Source organism: Petaurus breviceps, unplaced genomic scaffold, assembly GCF_028583685.1.
Source record: "Petaurus breviceps papuanus isolate PSGF00001 unplaced genomic scaffold, PetGlider_PUasm1.0 90842, whole genome shotgun sequence".
NCBI lineage: Eukaryota > Metazoa > Chordata > Mammalia > Diprotodontia > Petauridae > Petaurus > Petaurus breviceps.
The window spans coordinates 7159788-7178724 of record NW_027187358.1 but is presented as its reverse complement, the minus strand read 5'-3'; the positions used below and the strand labels follow the sequence as shown (position 1 = coordinate 7178724).

The window sequence follows — 18937 nt, the reverse complement described above, 5'->3', positions numbered from 1 at the left end:
ATCTAAGGCTCAACTTCCCTTCCTCTTATAATTTCTTATATTGTCTCACCAGACTGTCTCTCTTACCGTTTTTGTTAATGAACCATCTTTTCCTCCTTTCCTCCCCATCCTTCTACTTGGATTCTTTAGTCTTTCCAAGACTCAAGTCCTCCATCTCATCATGTCTTTTCCAATTCCCTTTCCTCATTTTCAATCCATGAACCTCTTCAGAATTCCAGACCCTCCAAATGATTCCAAGCTCCTTCTTCTATAGCTCAAATACTTCAACTTTAGCAGATTATTGGCAAAAGCAAGAAAGTTAATGTGATCCTGGGCTGTACTGAGATTCATAGTATCCAAGAAGGCAGGAGAAATTCCTTGTCCTAGTCAGATCATATTTATTTCTGGTAACCACAATTTTAGTAGGGTATTGGCAAATCAGAGCATATCCAAATGCTAGCAGTGAGGAAGGTGAACAGCCTCAAGATAATACGAATGAGGATTGCTCAGTGGAAGTAAGAATGTTTAGCCTAGATGACAGAAGATTTAGCGGGAACATGATGGTTGTCCTCAAGGATTTGAAGGACTAGAACACGAAATTGAGATTTATTCTGCTTTGTCTTGGAGAGAAGAACTAGGAGCAGTGGGTGAAATTTTTAAAAGGCAGATTTAATCTAAATGTAAGGAAAACCTTCCTAACAATTGGAACTACCTAAAAGTGAAATTGATTGACTGCCTTGGAAGGTAATGGTTTGTGTGTTTGAGCAAAGACTGGATGGGCATTTATCAGGTGTTTTGTAGGATGGATTCTTTTTCACTATGGAATTGACTAGATGACTTCTAAGGTTTCTTCCAACTCTGAAACTATGTTTCTACAATTGTTGGGAAATAAGTTTACAAGGTGGAAACCCTTGCTATTTTCAAAGTGCTGTGCTAAGAACTGGACATACAAATGGAAAAGGGGAGGCGGTCCCTACTCTCAAGGAGATCACATTATAATTGGAGAGACAACACAGATAGCATCAAGTCTGATGAAAATATCCCATGGTTCTTAGGGTGCAGCATCAAAGTAGATGGGAATGGATCTTCTTCAATGATAGTTTCACTAATAAAATCAAATTTGTTATTATTATTATTTTAAGATAATAATGTCTACCTCTACTTCACTAGGTTGTTGTGAGATCATGGAAACTACCAGTTTGGAAAATACTTTGAAAAGTAAAAGTATGAAACTGGATGATGTGTCACAAAAACATTAAACAAGTTTTGTCATTCCCATAAACAGTTGAGTTCTTCTCTATTTTATTTTTATCACCAACTTTCTGATGGGTCAGATGAATGAGAAGAAACAGAACATTCATCAGGATGATCTAAGAAATGCATTTCTTTTTTCAGGGCAAACTAAGTGCCAAAAAAAGGGTAAGAGTGGTAGGGTTAGTTTAATGAGGTAAGTTCTACTTTGGCCATATACCTTGTCTCTTCTTGATATACTTGAGGGTTCTAGATGTATATGACTCAGAGAGAGAGGTGATGACAAAAAAAAAAACTCGCTTGAATTACCAAAGAATACCACATTAGTGAGAATTTGTAAGAGCTCCAAAGGAAGACTGCTGTCCTCAGAATATCTTCATAGCAACATTGAGACTTCCAGGCTACTTACAACTATTATTGCCATTACCTAAATAGAAGTTCTTCTGTGTTAATGAAAAAGAAATCCCTGAAATCAAATATGTTGTTATACTGTACCAACTCATTCTAAACCCAATGCTACCGTGCAAATTAGCTAAGTCACCTATCTTTCATTAGGAGCCACCTCACGGCAGGAATGAGAGAAATCAATTTGCTTTACTCCAGTTATTGAATGCAATAAAGATGATATAACAAGCAACACATACAAATAAAAAATAATGGTTTAATAGAAATAGCTTTGCTATTATAGACCTGAAGGGTAAAAAAGCTGAAAGTCTTCAAATAACCCACAACTAAAAAGTGGCCTTAATTTTGGCAATCAATATTCTCTGTTCAACATACACACACAAAATCTATTACCAAAATCATTGCATTGATTCTATACATCACCGGAAGCTTTCAAAACACATTACTGAGATATTCAAGGAAATATCTAAATCTTCCACTCGATCTTGATTCATCCTTAGTGTTTCTATAAACTTTGGGGGGAAATAGAGGAAAATGATAATTCCTCCTCTGAAATAATTTAGTAATTTATTGAAGTCCATAGAAAATTAAATACATCTTTACCATTATTCCAGTTTCTTGTACTGTGACATTTCCTTATAATATGTTACACAAATATTAATAGCTAATACATGATGAAATGGAATGAAATGGAAATGGAATATCTCAAAGAATGATCTAATCTGACCATTAACATTGTCAGAAGCATCAAGAAAGTAAGAAACTTTCTGACACATACCTCTGTCTAAAATTGGGTCACTTGTGTTTGTTTGTGTGCATGAATGTGTATTTCTTGTGAAAGATTTATTGTTTGTTATTACTACAGTAAATCTGTTTCAACTTCTAAAACTACATGACTCAAAATAAAGTGCTAAAACTTTAAATTCCATATTAAGAATGAAAGCTATAATAGCAATAGTAACTTCATGATTTTCTAACATAGCACACTATCTTAATAAAACTTTCAGAACTTTTTTAACCTATCATGTACCAACTCCTCCCACCCCCACCCTCACCCTCTCAAACAGAATACAATACTCCTTATTGTATTATTGTCTGATTATCAGAATAGAAATCTTCCCCTCCATTCCCCAAAGCACTTCCCTCCTGGTTGCTCACAATGTTTGTCTTACCTTGGGGGAGGGGAGGGAAGAAATGGGGTGGGGAAGCAAGGGGAATAAGCATTTATATGGTGCCTACTAAGTGTCAGGTACTGTGAGTGTTGTACAGATACTATCTCATTTAAGCCTTACAACAACTCTGTAAGTTAAATGCTATTATCCTCATTTTATAATCCAGGAAACTGTGTCAAACAGAGGTGATTTTCCTGGGGTCATATAGCTAGTAAGTGTCTGAGGTCAAATTTGAACTCAGGTCCTCCTAACTCCAGAGCTGGTGCTCTATTCACTGCACCACCTAGCTACCCCTTTCACTGCTGTTTTAAAATGGGTTTCTTTAAAATGAAATATGATTAACCATTATATTACTGATCTCTATGTTTCATTATTTAAATTCAACTGAGAAATACAATACAGTGGGAACACCTATGAGAGAGTAAAAGTTTGTGGGTTTCTTTTTTAAACTGCTCTATATACACACCAGGTTGAGATTATTGTTTTAATTGCTAGGTTTGTGGGGAAGGCATTTCCTGCCATGGTGGCTCTGAGTAGAAAAAAAAGAATCATTAATTCATATTTTTAATTTCTCAGAACAAATAGAAAAACTTAGATCCAGATCATTCTGGTCAAATGAGTCAACAGGAATGGCAGGTAGAAAGCTGTGAGTGACCTGCTGGCATTGGTATGGGAATGTAGTATTGAGCACAACCCCACCTTCCATTCCCTTAATTGATCTGTAAGCAATAACTTTTACCCCTCCCTTCCCTTCCATTTATCTGTAAGCAGGCATTTTAGCATAACTTTTACCCCTCCCTTCCCTTCCATTGATCTGTAAGCAGGCATTTTAGCATAACTTTTACCCTTCCCTCTCCTAATTGATCCGTGGGTGGAGATTCAGCCTAGTGTAAAATCCCTGCTCCATTCTTCCCTGCCCCCTACAGGGTGTTCCCCATCTTCACCCATTCTGTACCTCCAACCCTGTACCTCAGCCTAGAAAAACGCAAGGGAAAATTCAAATATACACTGACCAATCACTGATTGTAGTTTCAGCTTACATAATCTGACTATTGCACTCTCTTTAAAAACCGGCATACTGTTCATGCCAATTTACTGTCTGATTTGGGTATGTGAGCCTGGCAGTCCCGTGGCAATAAAATCCACTTCCAATTTTAATCTCAGGGATCTTCTGTCTTGCTCCATTATTCCATTATGCCCAACAGTAGTGGCTTGAATGTGACTTGAAAGAAAACCAATGATATCAGGATACAGAGCTGAGGGAGGACAGAGGGAGTAGCTGTGCTAAGAAGGTTATACATTTTTTTCCTGAATTTTTATTTCTCTCTTGAATCATTTAGTAACATTCATCTCCATGTTTTCTTAGGAATCCACAGGGTCTTCTGCTTTTTCTGGTGTGGATTCATTTTCATTGGTCTCACAATGATTATTGTTTGGACTCAGTGTTCTGGAGGCCATCTTGTTTTGTTTTTAATATTATCCTGGTTGATTTATCTGATTGTGCTGAAGGTTTTTAATCTAGTTATTTTCCTCCTAAAATCCTTGCTAATTTCAGTACCCTGCCCCCATCTTCCTTTATTACTCATTTTCTGACTTCTCCTTTGATGGTACTTACTTTGATGTCTAGACCATAAAGTTGTCTCAGCCTTCTCCTATGCTGTCAAATTCACTATTCATCTCAACTTTTGTCTCAAGTGATTTCTAGATGCACTGGCCTCAACTGGGTGATAATTCCCTTTCCTTCAGGCTTTATGGAACCCCTCTTTATGGAGCCCTCTCTACTCTATACATACTGGTCCCAGTTCTCTCTGTTCCTTAATTCCCTGGGTAGAGCAACTCATATGTTGTTGGTTAATGTGGAGTTCACTCTGCCTCTTTACAGGAGGGAGTAGAGGAGAAAGATTTTAATTATGATGCTTGTTGCTACAAAATGGTAGGGCGTATGCAGGGAGAAGGGAGTTCTGCTAGCAGTGACTATAGCAGAAGGGAATTACTGAGTAGAACCCAGATCACAAGTGTGTAGGACCCACTGTGCAGCCCAGAGTGTGGAGGGTGGGGTGTGGTTTGTTGAACCATGAAGTTGAGTTAGTACTTTAGGGATTAGGAATTAGCCTTCTCTACTGTTAATTCCTTGGGTTGTTGCCTCATTAGAGTTCTTGGTGTTTTACTCCATGAAGATAGGGGTAATTGCTTTATCTCTAGTCCATAAAACTTACTTTAAAGAGACTTACTAAATTAAAACCACTATCTTTATAAAGAGAGGTAACATGATATTGTAGATAGGGCATGGGTCTTATAACCAGGAAGACCTGGATTCCAGCTCTGTCTCTGACACACACTCTAGCTATATGAAGCCAGGCAAGTCACTTAACTTTTCAGGTCTCTATGCATATATAAGTAGCACCTACATTGGTAGACTAAGTTCCTTATCAATTACTTGCTATATTGATGAGATCAAAGGTCTAGTCTCTATCCCTATCCTCCTATAACATGCCTAATTCTCAAGAATACTTTTCTTATGCTAAAAACATAAGTATGTATGAGTACAAGCTGAGTACAAGCCCCCATTCTCATACTTCAAAAAAAATTCTTATTAGTCCATAGGCTCATGAAAGGGATATTAATTCAGGGAAGTGAGATAATTAAAGAGAATTGGAGTTCGGTTCATGAAGTTTTCTTAGTAGTTCAATAGGTGATTTTTTTTATAGTAGGATTTACTGGGCTAGAAGAGTGAGAGTGGGAAGAAAATAGCTGAGGCACAAACCGAATTCATCACCTTTATCAATTCTCTTTTTAAATTTTTTTTTTAGCAAAATGAAACACTCCAAATAAATACAACATATTCCTTATAGTAAAAATAAAACTGAAAATTAATTTGGGATAGTTTTTATAATTGTGAGCTTTTCACTGATGCTTCAAGGAGGAACTACTCCCTAAAAGCATAATCTTTAGCATTACCAATATACTCTATATTTTTTTGGCTCTCATTTGCAGATTGTTTTCATCATAATATATTCAAAGGCAGATAATGTTCTTAAGGGGAGGGAGGGGTGGGTGAGGGAAGTTGCCTCCTTTCCCTCTACTTAAATCAACAAAACTGGAATGCCAAACCTTTCTGACCTATTTTTAATTTCATGTCTCTTTTGGTTAGCACAATAAAATATTATCAAAATAGAATGATGTTTGCCAGATGATAAGTGAGACCCTGCTGGCTTCTCTGGCTTCCAAGGCCATTAAATTAAATATAAAACGATAAAGGTTACTGCTGACTTTATCATGAAAACCATAATGTCATCAAGTAGAACAAGCCCTGGAAGCTGTTTCACTATTGCTTCCTCTTGTGTCTTCTTTTCCTTATTAATAGGACAGTGAATGTCTATCCATTGCTCTGCATGCAAACCCTGACTATTTTCTTATGCTTCCTACTCTACAGGGTCCCCTCCCCATGGCCTTGCATGAACGCTTATACTACCTTAAAAAACAACAACTATATAGTACATAAAAATCTTTTGAGAAGGGGATGGTTTCAGATTTCTAAAATCATCTATCATACTGCACTTACATCTAATTTTTAAAAATCCATCTTATTGTTATACTGATAAACAGCTTGTAAATGAATGAAAATGAGATCAGGGCATGTTCCAGGGATATTGCTACCTCCAGTAAGAGGTCTCCTGATGTCACTCAGCAAAACAAAGCTTTATAGGCTTTGGAAATTATGAGGAGAATGACAAGCTTTAAAAACATACATATATACATACACAGATATGTAAATTTCCAAAACAATGTGTTTGGGGATTTTATAATTTCCCAAATGCAATAGCTCTCTTCCTTTATTAAAAGAAATGTGCTTATCATTTCACAAATAGCAAAAATGAAATTGAAGTCCTGTTTCTGAAAATATCTACTTAATCTTTAAAAATTAAGATTTCAAAGACTGAATTAAGGTAACCTCCTCTCCTAATCTATAAGTTTAGATGATTCATTAATTTCCATCCACATACAGTTAAGCTGCATCGATATAACAATGATGCTACCTAAATTCATTTACAAATTCAACAATATATCAATCAAATATGAATGAGGCATTTTATAGAGCTTGGTAAATACTAAAGAAATTGATTTTGAACAAAAAATAGTCTATAATTAAGAAGGAATAGCATTTATAGATCTCAGATTATATTAGAAAACATAATTATCAAAATTGTTTGGTCCTGGTAAAAATTTGCAAAGCAAATCAGTGAAACATAGTAAATAAGTAAAAATCAGAAACAACTGAAATCAATAATTCAGAATAGAATAAATCTGGGAACACAGATTTTTTTTATGATCTCTCTGTTTGAAACAAAAAATTTCTTGAAAAACTAGATGGCAGTTTGGTAAAAATTTAGGCTTAATGTAATGTTAAGGGAATTTAAAGATCTTCCTTACCCCTTAATAGTCCCATGTGACCTGCTTTGAATTCTGGCCAAATTCACAGCTTTCCCACATGGAACCCAGTGTGGGAAAAGTTTAACCAACCAGAGCATAAGCAGAGAACAGGAAGGGTAGAGGAGGAAGCGAGAGCAAGGCAGAGCTGGGAGAGAGCAAGGAAGAACTGAGGCATAGCAGCTAGCATGAGTGAGAGACGGAGGACTTTTGCCTAGAGGAGCTTGTTTGTGCGGAGCTCTGCTTGATGATATCAGTGCTCCCTGAATTGGTGATGTATATAAACTTCTTTGTTACCGTGGTGGAATTGGTTTTCTGGTATCTGAATAAATATTTTGGTTTTGCCTTTAAGGAAGAGAATTATTTATATTTTGTGAATTTACCCTGGAAATATGTATGCATATTCATAGCAGATGCTATGAGTATTGCATTGGCAATATACCTAAACATTTTATGCCATATATTGCAAAAAGCTAAAAATGGATGTGACCAGGATATTAAAAGTCATGCTATTAAAAAAATTAGAAGAGAATGAGATAAGAATCTTTTGTGATGAATTCTTAAACAAACAAGGTACAGAGATTTTTAAAAAACTAAAATAAATCATTTTTATTATATGAAATTGAAAAACTTTTTCATAAATAAAATAAATGCAGTCAAGATAAGCAAGGATTATAAACCAGAAATAAATGTCAATAAATGTCACTCAAAAATGTGTGATATCTGAGATGTATAGGGAATTAACACAACTATATAAGACCAAGAGTCAATCTCCAATGGATAAGTGGTCAACAACATAAACTATTTTCAAACAGACTGCAAATTCAATGACAACATAAAAAAGCTGTACCAAATAACTAAAAGAGAAATGCCAATCAAAGCATCTCTGATTTTGCCTCACATGCAGCAAATAGGCAAAGATGATGAAAATGGAAAGAGTCAATATTAGTAGGGCTGTGAAAAGAGAACATACTGATACCGTATTGGTGAAACTGTCAATTAGTTGAACTATTCTGGAATTAAACTTTTAAAAAGTGTCCAAAATTTCATTATCTTTGACTGAGATTCCAATTGCTAGACATGTTCCCTAAGGAGGTCACACACAGAAACAAAGGTTCCCTATACCTCTAAAATATTCAAGGCAGCACTTTTTGTGGTAAGCAAAAACTGAAAAGAAGTAGATGTCTATCAATTGAGGCATTTATGTAAGCATGAGGACTATAATAGTAGACATGGAGTCAAAGACCTGAATTCTAATCCTGCTTCAGATGCTTATTAGCTGTGTTTCCCTGGTTGAGACACTTAATCTAACTCAGCCTCAGTTTTAGAAACTATAAAATGATGATAATAACAGCACCTACTTTAAAAAGTTGTTGAGAAGATGAAATGAGATAATATACACATAAAGCATTTTGCAATAATTATTATTATTGGTGAATGGATAGACAAATTGTGGTACAGAAATATAATGGGATATTAGTATGTCATTAGAATCAATGAATGTGAAGAATTCAGAGAAGCATGTAAAGACTGATATATTAACTGATGCAGAGTGAAATGAGCATAAACAAAGAAACAATATACACAATGGCTCTATGAAAATGGAGGGAACAAAAAAAGAAATTTTGTTGTTCATCTGTGTTTCAGTCATGTTTGATTCTTCATGAACCCATTTGGGGTTTTCTTGGCAAAGATACTGGAGTGGTTTGCCATTTCCTTTTCCAGATCATTTTACAGATGAGGAACTGAGGCAAAGAGGGTTAAGTGACTTGCCTAGGGTCACACAGCTAGTAAGTGTCTGAGGCTGGATTTGAACTCAGAAAGATGAGTCTTCCTGACTTCCAGTCCAGCACTCTATCAACTATAACACCAAGTTCCTGTGAGTATCATTTGATTTTTCACAACAATCCTGTGAGGCAGGTGCTATTATTATCCCCATTTTACAGTTGAGTGGCAAGCAGAGATTAAGTGATTTTGCCAAGGTCATATAGCTAGTAATTGTGGTCAAATATGAGCTCAAATCTTCCCAACTCTAGGCCCAGAGCTCACTTAGAGGGGACACCTAGAGGTACATTGTGCTTTCAAGAAATACTTTCTAAAAACAAAACCGTCCAAAAACAGAATGCTACTAGTCAGTTCTCTTATCGCTAGAAAGCATAGCAGAGATGACCATTTATTTGTTCAGCGTGCTGCAGGGAGGACATCTACATGTGATGGGAGGTTAAATTAGATGACCTTTTATCTCTTAGATTCTATGATTTCAGGATTTAATCATATACAAAGCAATAAATCAAGAAGTTCAATATTATAAGTAAGCAATGGTTCGATAAACTAGAGACATAACAAGGTCTGTATGTCTTAAATTGTCTAAAATTGAATTCATCTTCTTCCTAAATCTGACTCTTTTTAAAAATTCTCTATTTCTGCTCAGAGTACCACCATTCTCTCTTTAACTCAGGCTTGGAAGCCCAAAGTCTTTCCTGAGCCCCTCACCTTCTGTTTTCAATAAGTCTTATTGTTTTTACCCCCATAACATCTCTCACATCAATTATCTTCACTCCATTTATCATATCACAGATTTTGAGTTGAAAGAGAAATCCGCTAATCCATTTTTCTCCTTTTATAGATAAGAAAACTTGAGGTGTAGAGTGTTAATCATTCTAATTCGGGCCCAAGGTCAACCTAGCTCATGCCCTATTGCCTCTTTGCCTAAACTACTATAACATCCTCTTAAATGGTCACCCAGATTTAAGACCTTCCTTTCCCATCCATTAGCTCTACATGTCCAAAAATAATCTTTCTAAGACATAGGTCTGACCATGCTACTCCCCTACTCAATAGATAAATATATAGGTAGATAGACAAGGAAACAAATTAACTTCATTTACTTCCTATTGCCTTTAGGAAAAAATCTAAACAGTTTATAAGATTCTCCAAAGTCTGGCCTCCACATACCTTTCCAGCCTTATTTTGTACCAGGTTCCTTCTTGAATGTTACATTCCAGCCAAGCTAGTCCCCAAATCTGACATTCCATTTCTCACCTCTATGAATTCTCATAAGACATCCACCATGCTTAGAATGCACTCCTTCCTTTCCACACTCAGCAAAGGTGCTTCCTCCTCTCTGAAATCTTCACTTCTTGTTATTGTTCTCTCCCTCCTCAACTACTCATCCTTATAGAAGTTCCTTTAGGAATTGGGACTGTTTCATTTTGGACTTTATATCTCCACTACCTAACAATACCTTGTATACCGTAGTCATTTCATATATGTTTAGTATTAAGGGAGGAGGGCTGTAATGGCAACCACACTGGCATACCCAGGATGGATGCTAGCAGAGGTTCTTAGATCTGCTTTACTAGGAAAGATAACTGTTTAAGGAGTCAACAATATTTTTAAATTACATTCATTAGTTCAGGGGAAAAGTCAACAACCTGAACTTCAGAAAAAATACAAGCAGAGAAATAAAGACCAACAGACAGGATTTCTAACTGTCTGAGAAATTAGTACAGATCAACAGACAGATCTAGCTGTCTAACAAAGGCAATACATGCATAGTTAACGGAGAGAGAAGCACCAACATCTGGGTTTTTCAAAGCCAGGGGGCTCCTTAATGGCTACTCAGAGTCTCATCTGGTCAAATCACAAGAACACTTTTCCAACAAGTGAGTCCCAAAGCAAAATGCTAACCTTAGAGTATATATACACTTCTTCAGGGTCAGAGGGCATCACAACCTTCATGACCCACTGCCTAATTACAAACTAACAAAACATGTGGGCCTTTCTGAAAAACAAGCCTCCCTTCAACCCTTAATCCCCTTAATCAGGCTTCCCTTAATGGGCTCCAGTGAGGCCCATTAATGGGTGGGGAAGATCTTATAGCCTTTAATATTACAGAGACCAGCCAGTGAAGCTTTATAGCGTACACAATATGCTCCGTCTGTTTATGAATTCATGAAAGAATTGTCTTGAATTGCTTCTAGAATGAATGAACTGCTTCTAGAAATGTATTAAGGAGGTGCCTTTTTTCTCCTATTTCAGAGCAAGCACAGGTATTCTCTCTTTTCTATTAGTGATGAGAAGTCTTTAAATTGTCTCTCAAGCCAGAAGTGAATATAAATACCAAAGGTTAAAGTAGGAAATCTCTTGCTCACTTCCCTGGCAGTTTATGAGTAAGAAAGAACAAATGCTGTAGATCCCAAGGTGGGGAATCTCTCTACCAGGTTCCTCCAAATTTGAAGGGCCCAATATTTATCAACACCCGGAGGATCACAATATTTCTTCCATTTCATTCGAAGGCCACCAGAGAAGTGAGAGATAGCACACTTAATTCTTTTGTATGCACTTTCAGTTCTGGCTTCCACTAGGTATACCAACAGGAACCAGTCAGAGGATAATTCTGCTTGCTCTGAAGTGGAGCAGGAACAAAAAGACCATGTATCACACATGTCTAGAAATTTACCAAGCCTCCACAAAGCTAGTGCTGTGCAGGGCATATTGGGTGCACTCTAACTGGGCTCTCACTGGTCAGTTTCCCTATTAGATTTGTTGGGTTGAATAGTGAAATCTGTATATGTGAGTATTGTGGAGGAGCAGAAGGAAAGCAGTGACCAGAGTCTGATGAAGTTAATTAGGACAAGCTTCATGAAAATATCTTTGAATAAGCTTTAAAAAAAAACAAAATGGATAAGATTTGACAGCAGCACATTTTACGTATGAAGAATGTAATGTGCAAAGATATGAAGGCTGGAACAATTAAGTTGTCCATAGAGAATTTCAAGCATTTGTCCACATAAAAATGATCAGTTTAGCAAGAAAGAAGAGTCTGAACTAAAAGAAGTCATGTTGATAAGATAAGGGAAACAAAGCAAAGGAGGTGCTGCATTGAAGGAATTTTTTGCTGACTGACTGAAAACCTCAAAGGCTACATGGGGATATTTGCATTTCATGAGACAGAAGATTAGAAGACAATATATGGCCAAAATAGGACAATGAACATTATGAAAATGGAATTCAAGGAAGATTATTCTGTCTGCTGTGTTGGGGTAGGCTGGGAATAATGGTGAAAAAAATAAGGAAGCTAGTTAGTAAATTGTAATAATCTAGTTATGTGATTAAGAAAGCTTGGATTAGAAGGAACAGAGAGGTATAGAGAAGTATAAAACTTTTCCATTATACTTGGTCATAGGAGTTTTAATCTACCCATAATACTCAAATTTCATTTTATTCATCTCAACCTCTCCCTACCCAACAAATGACTTCAGATATTTTATCTGTGTAGATCACTTCTCAATCTATAACTCTAACTTGGACTTTTCACCTTAACTCTAAAAGCCTGTTGAGTGTCTCCATATTGTGATCCTTCTAGCAACATAAACTCAACATCTCCCAACTAGAATTCATCATCATCTCTCTCTCTCTACCCAATACTTCTGGCATATTTTACCATTTCTATCTTTACAATATTTCTCCATTTGTCCTCTTTTCTCTACCAGTCAATCCACAAATAAACACTTATTAAGTGACTCCTATATCAAATTAGATATTTGTAAAAAAAAAAAAAAAAAAAGAAAAAGAGGGGGAAAGAGGGGAAATATAGCACTTTGGCAAATAGTAGGTGCTATATTAAAAAACATTTTACTTACATATATACATACACACATATATATGTATGTATATATATGTATGTATATACATGTATATATATAAAGGAGTCATTTGGTTTTCTCCCTCTCTTATGAAGTAATCACAAATATGAAATTTTAATATATTAATAGGATGTTAATACACAGTAATCTGTTTATGAAATAAGAATACTTTTCTCTGAGTAAATCAGAGGGATCAATCTTTCTGGCTGACAGAAGACAACCTTCCTCCCACACCCTACACTATGTCCTTAAAAGACAGCTACTGCCCAGAAACAAAGACCCCATCTAGTTGATAGAGCAGAGGTACACCCTACAGACAGAAATGGATAGAGAAAGGCAGTCGCTTGGGACTAAAATTAACTTCAAGGAACGTGACCTCTGGCTACAAAAAAACAACTGTCTATGGACTAAAGAAAACAAGTATTTGCTGTTGACAATCTAGCTATGGAAATGAACAGACCCTGGGAAATTGCTGAGTAATCCCTCTAGGAGAAATACTACAATTAGGGGTGCTTTGTGAGGATTTCAATAAGAGAGAAATGCCATTTTGGCCCTAAAGTTTCAGTCATGAGTTGCCTTGGTGACAAAGGATCAAAACACATGTGTCTCACTACCATTGTACTCTAAGGTTGTTTCCACTCTGCCTACAGACCCTGTATCTATTTATAGGACTGCATATCCCAGGTCTATAGGAGAAGAATATTTTCTAGCTTACAAAGTCATGGGCAGCTAGGTAGATAGAGTGCCAGACCTGAAGTCAGGAAGACCTGAATTCAAATCTGACCTACATACTAGCTGTGTGACCCTGGGCAAGTCACTTAACCTTGTTTACCTCTGTTTCTTCATCTGTAAAATGAGCTGGAGAAGGAAATGGCAAACCACTCTAGTATCTTTGCCAAGAAAACCCTAAATGGGGCCACAGAGAGTCAAATACAATTGAAAATGATTGAAAAACAAAAAGTCATTTTAGTAAATTACTTTGCTGGCAACTAATTTTATCTTCTGGCTCACTGTTTATGGAAAACACATGGATTGGGGCTCATTAACTAAAATATTAGAAATGGGTAGCCATACCTTGAGGTAGGAGCTACCCTCTAGGGACTTAACCTATTCGTCTGAGTCCCAATTTGGTTAAGCAGCCCAAAGAGGATGCTACATATAGAATAAATATAAGGAAAATAAACACAATCTATACTTTTGGAGTCTCAACCAACATGACAGTGGAGAAATACTCTCTAAACAAAGTCTAGCCTCCTATTTAGAGGAAGGAGGATTTCATAGGAGTGCTACAGAGGGCATTCATAGGCAGTTAATCCCAAGTTCAAGAGTTCAGGGCTCTAACTTTGTGTCGAATGAAGAATAATTTCCTGAGCAAAACTCCCTTTGACAAGAAAAGAGGATTGTGCATATGGCACAGGGTGCTGGTATGAGTTACACTAAGGAACTAAAGTCATAATACAAAGGAACAAGGGACCAGGTTTTGTACTCTGCTATTAACATTTGAAAGATGTGAGTCTGATGAAATGGAGAGCTGCCTGTCTACTAGTACAAATTATAGTTCCCTTCCAGTGGGATCTATACATTCAGAGGGTGGAAATGGGACTTACTGGAATGTGGAAGGTTGCTTCTCTAGTAGAGCTATGTGTTTTTCTCATTCAGAAGAGTCCAAGTCCTCAGAAGGTCTCTGTGAGATAAAATGACTTGCGGGAATATCAGTGATTGTTGAGGGTCAATGTGAGCCAGTCCAGTCTTGGGTAGAGTATAGACCAGAATTTCCCTAGATCCCACTCCCCATGTGAGCTAATTATGGCTCAGGGTGTTGGCTCACCATCTTTCCATGACTAGCAAGGAAACAGGGTGTGATTACCCAGAGGTGACCCCCAAAGTTTGCACAGCCACCAATAATTAAGTACAAACTGGCTAATCATTTTTTCCATGAGAAAACCAGATGCAACCGTCTCTGTTATAAAAACCCTTGCTCTAGAATAAATAGACTACCCTGATAGTTTCCCGCCTGGCTCACATCATCATTTCATTTCCCACACCCTCGTTTGGGCCTGTGCCCCTTAGGTACGGGCATCAAGTGATCACCTATCTAGCTACCCCAAGTAACTCTTCCCTTCAAGGAAATTGTATAAAACAGGGTGGCTCAATCATTGTATAAGACTTTAGGGTCATTTGATGGGTAGGACCTGCTATAGAAGGAGGAGAATTGTGTCAATTAGTTAAGGGCATCTTTTTATGTGTTTCTGCATTTTCTAAGGGTTGGAATAAAGGCTGTCCTATAACCAATATATGCATTGTTACTTTAAGTGTCAGGACAAGATATATAGTACCTTCTTTCCCACAACTGTGAAGACCTATACAAGCTATATTCAGAAATCTTCCTGAAGTAATCTCTGAGTAGGGGAATAATGAGCCAAATAATTATTTATTTCTTGGGGACACTCCTCAAGAATGGCCCTTGTCCACATGAGTACACACATATAAATTCAGAACTTGAAGCACTGGGTCACAGATTATACCTATTATAAAAAGAATTTTATAAAAATACTAGTAAATTTGTTCCATTTTTCCTCCACTTGTTCTCCCAATTTCATCTCTAAGTGCTGGGGAAGAGTTAGGGGAATTGAGTTCACACTTCCCAAATTTCTCCCAATGTTTCCATCACACTCTGTTTTGCATCATATTTATTTGTGGACAAATCTCATAATACTCGTGACAACACATACCCACTGGGAGCAGACATCAGTATTTTTCATCTTTGTACCCAGTATTTGGCAGCACCATACAAATAAGTGTTTAATAAAAGTTTTTTGAGTAATAAAATTAACCATCTAGAGTTTTTAATCTACCTCAAATTATACTTTTGTTCCTGCTATGGAACAGGAAAAGCAAGTAGTCAGTCATATAGCAAAGGAGAAGCATCTGACTTGGATAGCAATGACTCCCCTTCCCCTGTCTGCTTCCTTGATGCCTACTAAAAATGCTTACTCCTGCTTGGAAAACTTTCACTTGAATCTGGATTGTCCTAAAGTTATCATCCTATATTGTTCTGTCATTCACTACTAAACTCCTAGAAACTGTGGTCTACACTGACTGCTTCTACTTCCTCAACTATCTGTTCATAGGACCATAGATTTAGAGCTAGAAGGGAACCCTGAAGTTAGTCAGTCTACCCCTACTAGTTTTACCAACAAGAAACTGAAATCCAGCACAAATATGTCATTTTTCCACAGTCATAAAGGTGGCAGATAAGAATTCAAACCCAGGTCATCTGATTCCAAATCCAATGATCTTTCCATGTAAGCCTTTGTTATTTGGCTTTCTACTGAAATTGCCCTCTCAAAAGTTAGCAATGTTCTCTTAATTGCTAAGTCCAACACAATGGCTTTTCCTCAGATCTCTTTTTTTTTCTAACTTACTGAGAAGTTAGGTTTTAATTGATAAGTCCAATGACTTTTCCTTTTCCATCATCCTTTTTTTTTTCTTGCCTCTGTCAATACTGTCGATCCCTTGGAGACTTTCTCCCTCCTTTGCTTTCATATCACTACTTTACCTTGATTACTCTTCTACCTGTCCAACATTTCATTCTTTCTCCTTTGTTGAATCACCATCCATCTCCTACCCTCTAACTATAGCTGAACTCCAAGGCTCTATCCTGAACTCTCTTTTCTCTACACTTCCTACTAGGTGCTCTCGAGTATACTTATGAATTAATTATAGCCTCTATACAGATGTCTACTAAAGCTATATATCAAATCCCAATTACTCTCCTGCACTCTAGTCTTGCACCTTTCACCAAACACTAGACATCTTCATTTGGATGTCTCACCAGTATCTCAAATTCAATGCGTCCCATCTCATTCCCTCTTCTCTCCACTGTGAACTCATGCTCCTCCAAATTTCCTGGTTTCTGTTGATGCCACCATTCTTCTAGTTATCCACATTCAGAACTCTATAATCATCTTAACTTATCCCTTGACATCATATCTCACATCCCACTCAATTACTGATATCCAGTAGATTCAGTCCTCCCCAAATCTCTCATCTCTTCCATCTACTTATGTTGCTATCATCCTAGTTCAGTTTGTCATTAATAGTCAACTGTACCATCATCCTAATAGGTCACCTTGCTTCTTCTAATCTCTCCCCTCTCCAACCAATCCTTCATATAAAACAACCTTCCTAAAAAACAGGTCTGATGATGTCACTGCCCTGGTCAAAGAATTTCAGTTGTTCCCTATTACCCTTCAGATAAAATAAAAATTAAGCTTGGAATTTAAGGGCTTCTTCAGTCTGCCTTTAATCTATTTCACCTTACTTGTAGTCCATTTTACCTTATTCCTCTTTACACACTCTACGATCCAGACAAATTGGATTACTACTAGTCATTTCATGAACTCAAGATTTCATCTCTTAGCTCTGGGCATCCACATAAGCTGTCCCCAAAGCCTGAAACATACTTCCTCGTCATCTTTGTAGTTTTCTATGCTCCACCCAGATGAAAGTGTTCTATCCCTTCTTAATTATTCCTGGAATGCTTTGTCTTAATTTCTCTTTTGGCACCATTGTTATCTATGTTGTATTGTACTTATTTATAGATATGTCACCTGTGGATACAGTAGACTATAAATTTATGAAGGGCAGAGACTCTTTCATTTAGTTTGCTCATCAATGACCAAGTTGTTAAATTGAACTGGATATTGGATTCAAAATAACAAATGTTGTCATTCAGTTGCTTCAGGAGTGTCTTGCCATGAAGACATGACCCCATTTGGGTTGTTTTTTTTTCTTCTAGCAAAGCTACTGGAGTGATTTACCAATTCCTTCTTCAAATCACTCTACAGATGAGGAAACTAAGGCAAACAGGGCAAACTGACTTGCCCAAGGTCACACAGTAAGTGTCTGATCTCAGATCTTCCTGACTTGAGGCTTGGAGTTCTAGTTGACTGCTCTTTTGGGTAGCCAGTAGGTTTCCACTTATGTGTTGCTGATTATAGAAATCTTAAATGTCTTTTCTTAGAAAAGAGAGTAACTCTTTCTATGTTGCAAACTATCCTCTAGTCCCCAATCCAAAACCATCTTGTTCCTTTAATTTTGTAGATGGTCATTTTATTCAGTAACCATCTGAACTGAAGATGGAAGGACACTGCTGTGAAATTTGAAATAAATATTCAGGTTATACTTGTTCAAGATCTAGCCAACCACAAAGCCATAGTTGAATCAAGGCTTGGCATTGGAAAGCCCACTGGGTTGTCATCACATGTTATTTTTTCATAGGCATGCAAAAATCACTTCTATTCTCTCAAGAATGTCAAGCATTCTAGTTCAATGAGAACAGACTCAGCCCACAAGACTGGGAACAGGTTTTTCTTAGTAGTGAGGTTAGTATTTCAGATTCTAACTCTTCTTACAATCCAAACCAAACCAAATACTTTTACCTTTTGAGATGTGAGGTGCAACCACAGTAAGAATTCCAACAAATTACACTGAAATTGGATCATCTTCATAGAGCACTAGGAATTAATTCCCAAACAGATGAAATAGTAAATTCCATACAATGGCAGACTACCTGACACATGGAAAGCATACTATGTTTATCTAGCCCAGGGCTAAACTATTTCTTTGGAAATGTGGCTTTAAAATCTCCAACACAAAACCAAGACAAAAGTTAACAATGAGACTGGATTAAAATAATTACTCCAGCAGTCAAAAATATCACCACTATTCATACAATGTACATATAATACATTTAAGAGCTTAAAAATGTCACTTTTCCATATCACAATAATCCTACCACTTAGTACAAGACATACTTATGAAAGAAAAACATCTGGCATGAATTACAATATGACAAACACAATTTTTCTAGGACTCTCATTAAATTCTCTTCTTTTCTTCTAACGCTTTCATTAGTACACATACCGGAGAGGAGGGTTTTAAATCAAATTGTAAGTTGGATTTTAACATTTTAACATACTGTAAATATAATTGTAATTTGATAGAGACTAAGTTTTAAATAACCCAGTCCTTTTTTTTTTTTACACTTAA

At 36.7% G+C, this 18937-nt stretch overlaps 1 protein-coding gene across 1 annotated transcript in view; it reads right to left on the bottom strand.

The window, feature by feature from the left end:
- Positions 1-18937, bottom strand: part of CAMKMT (calmodulin-lysine N-methyltransferase) — a 536206-nt gene that overhangs the window by 145491 nt on the left and 371778 nt on the right.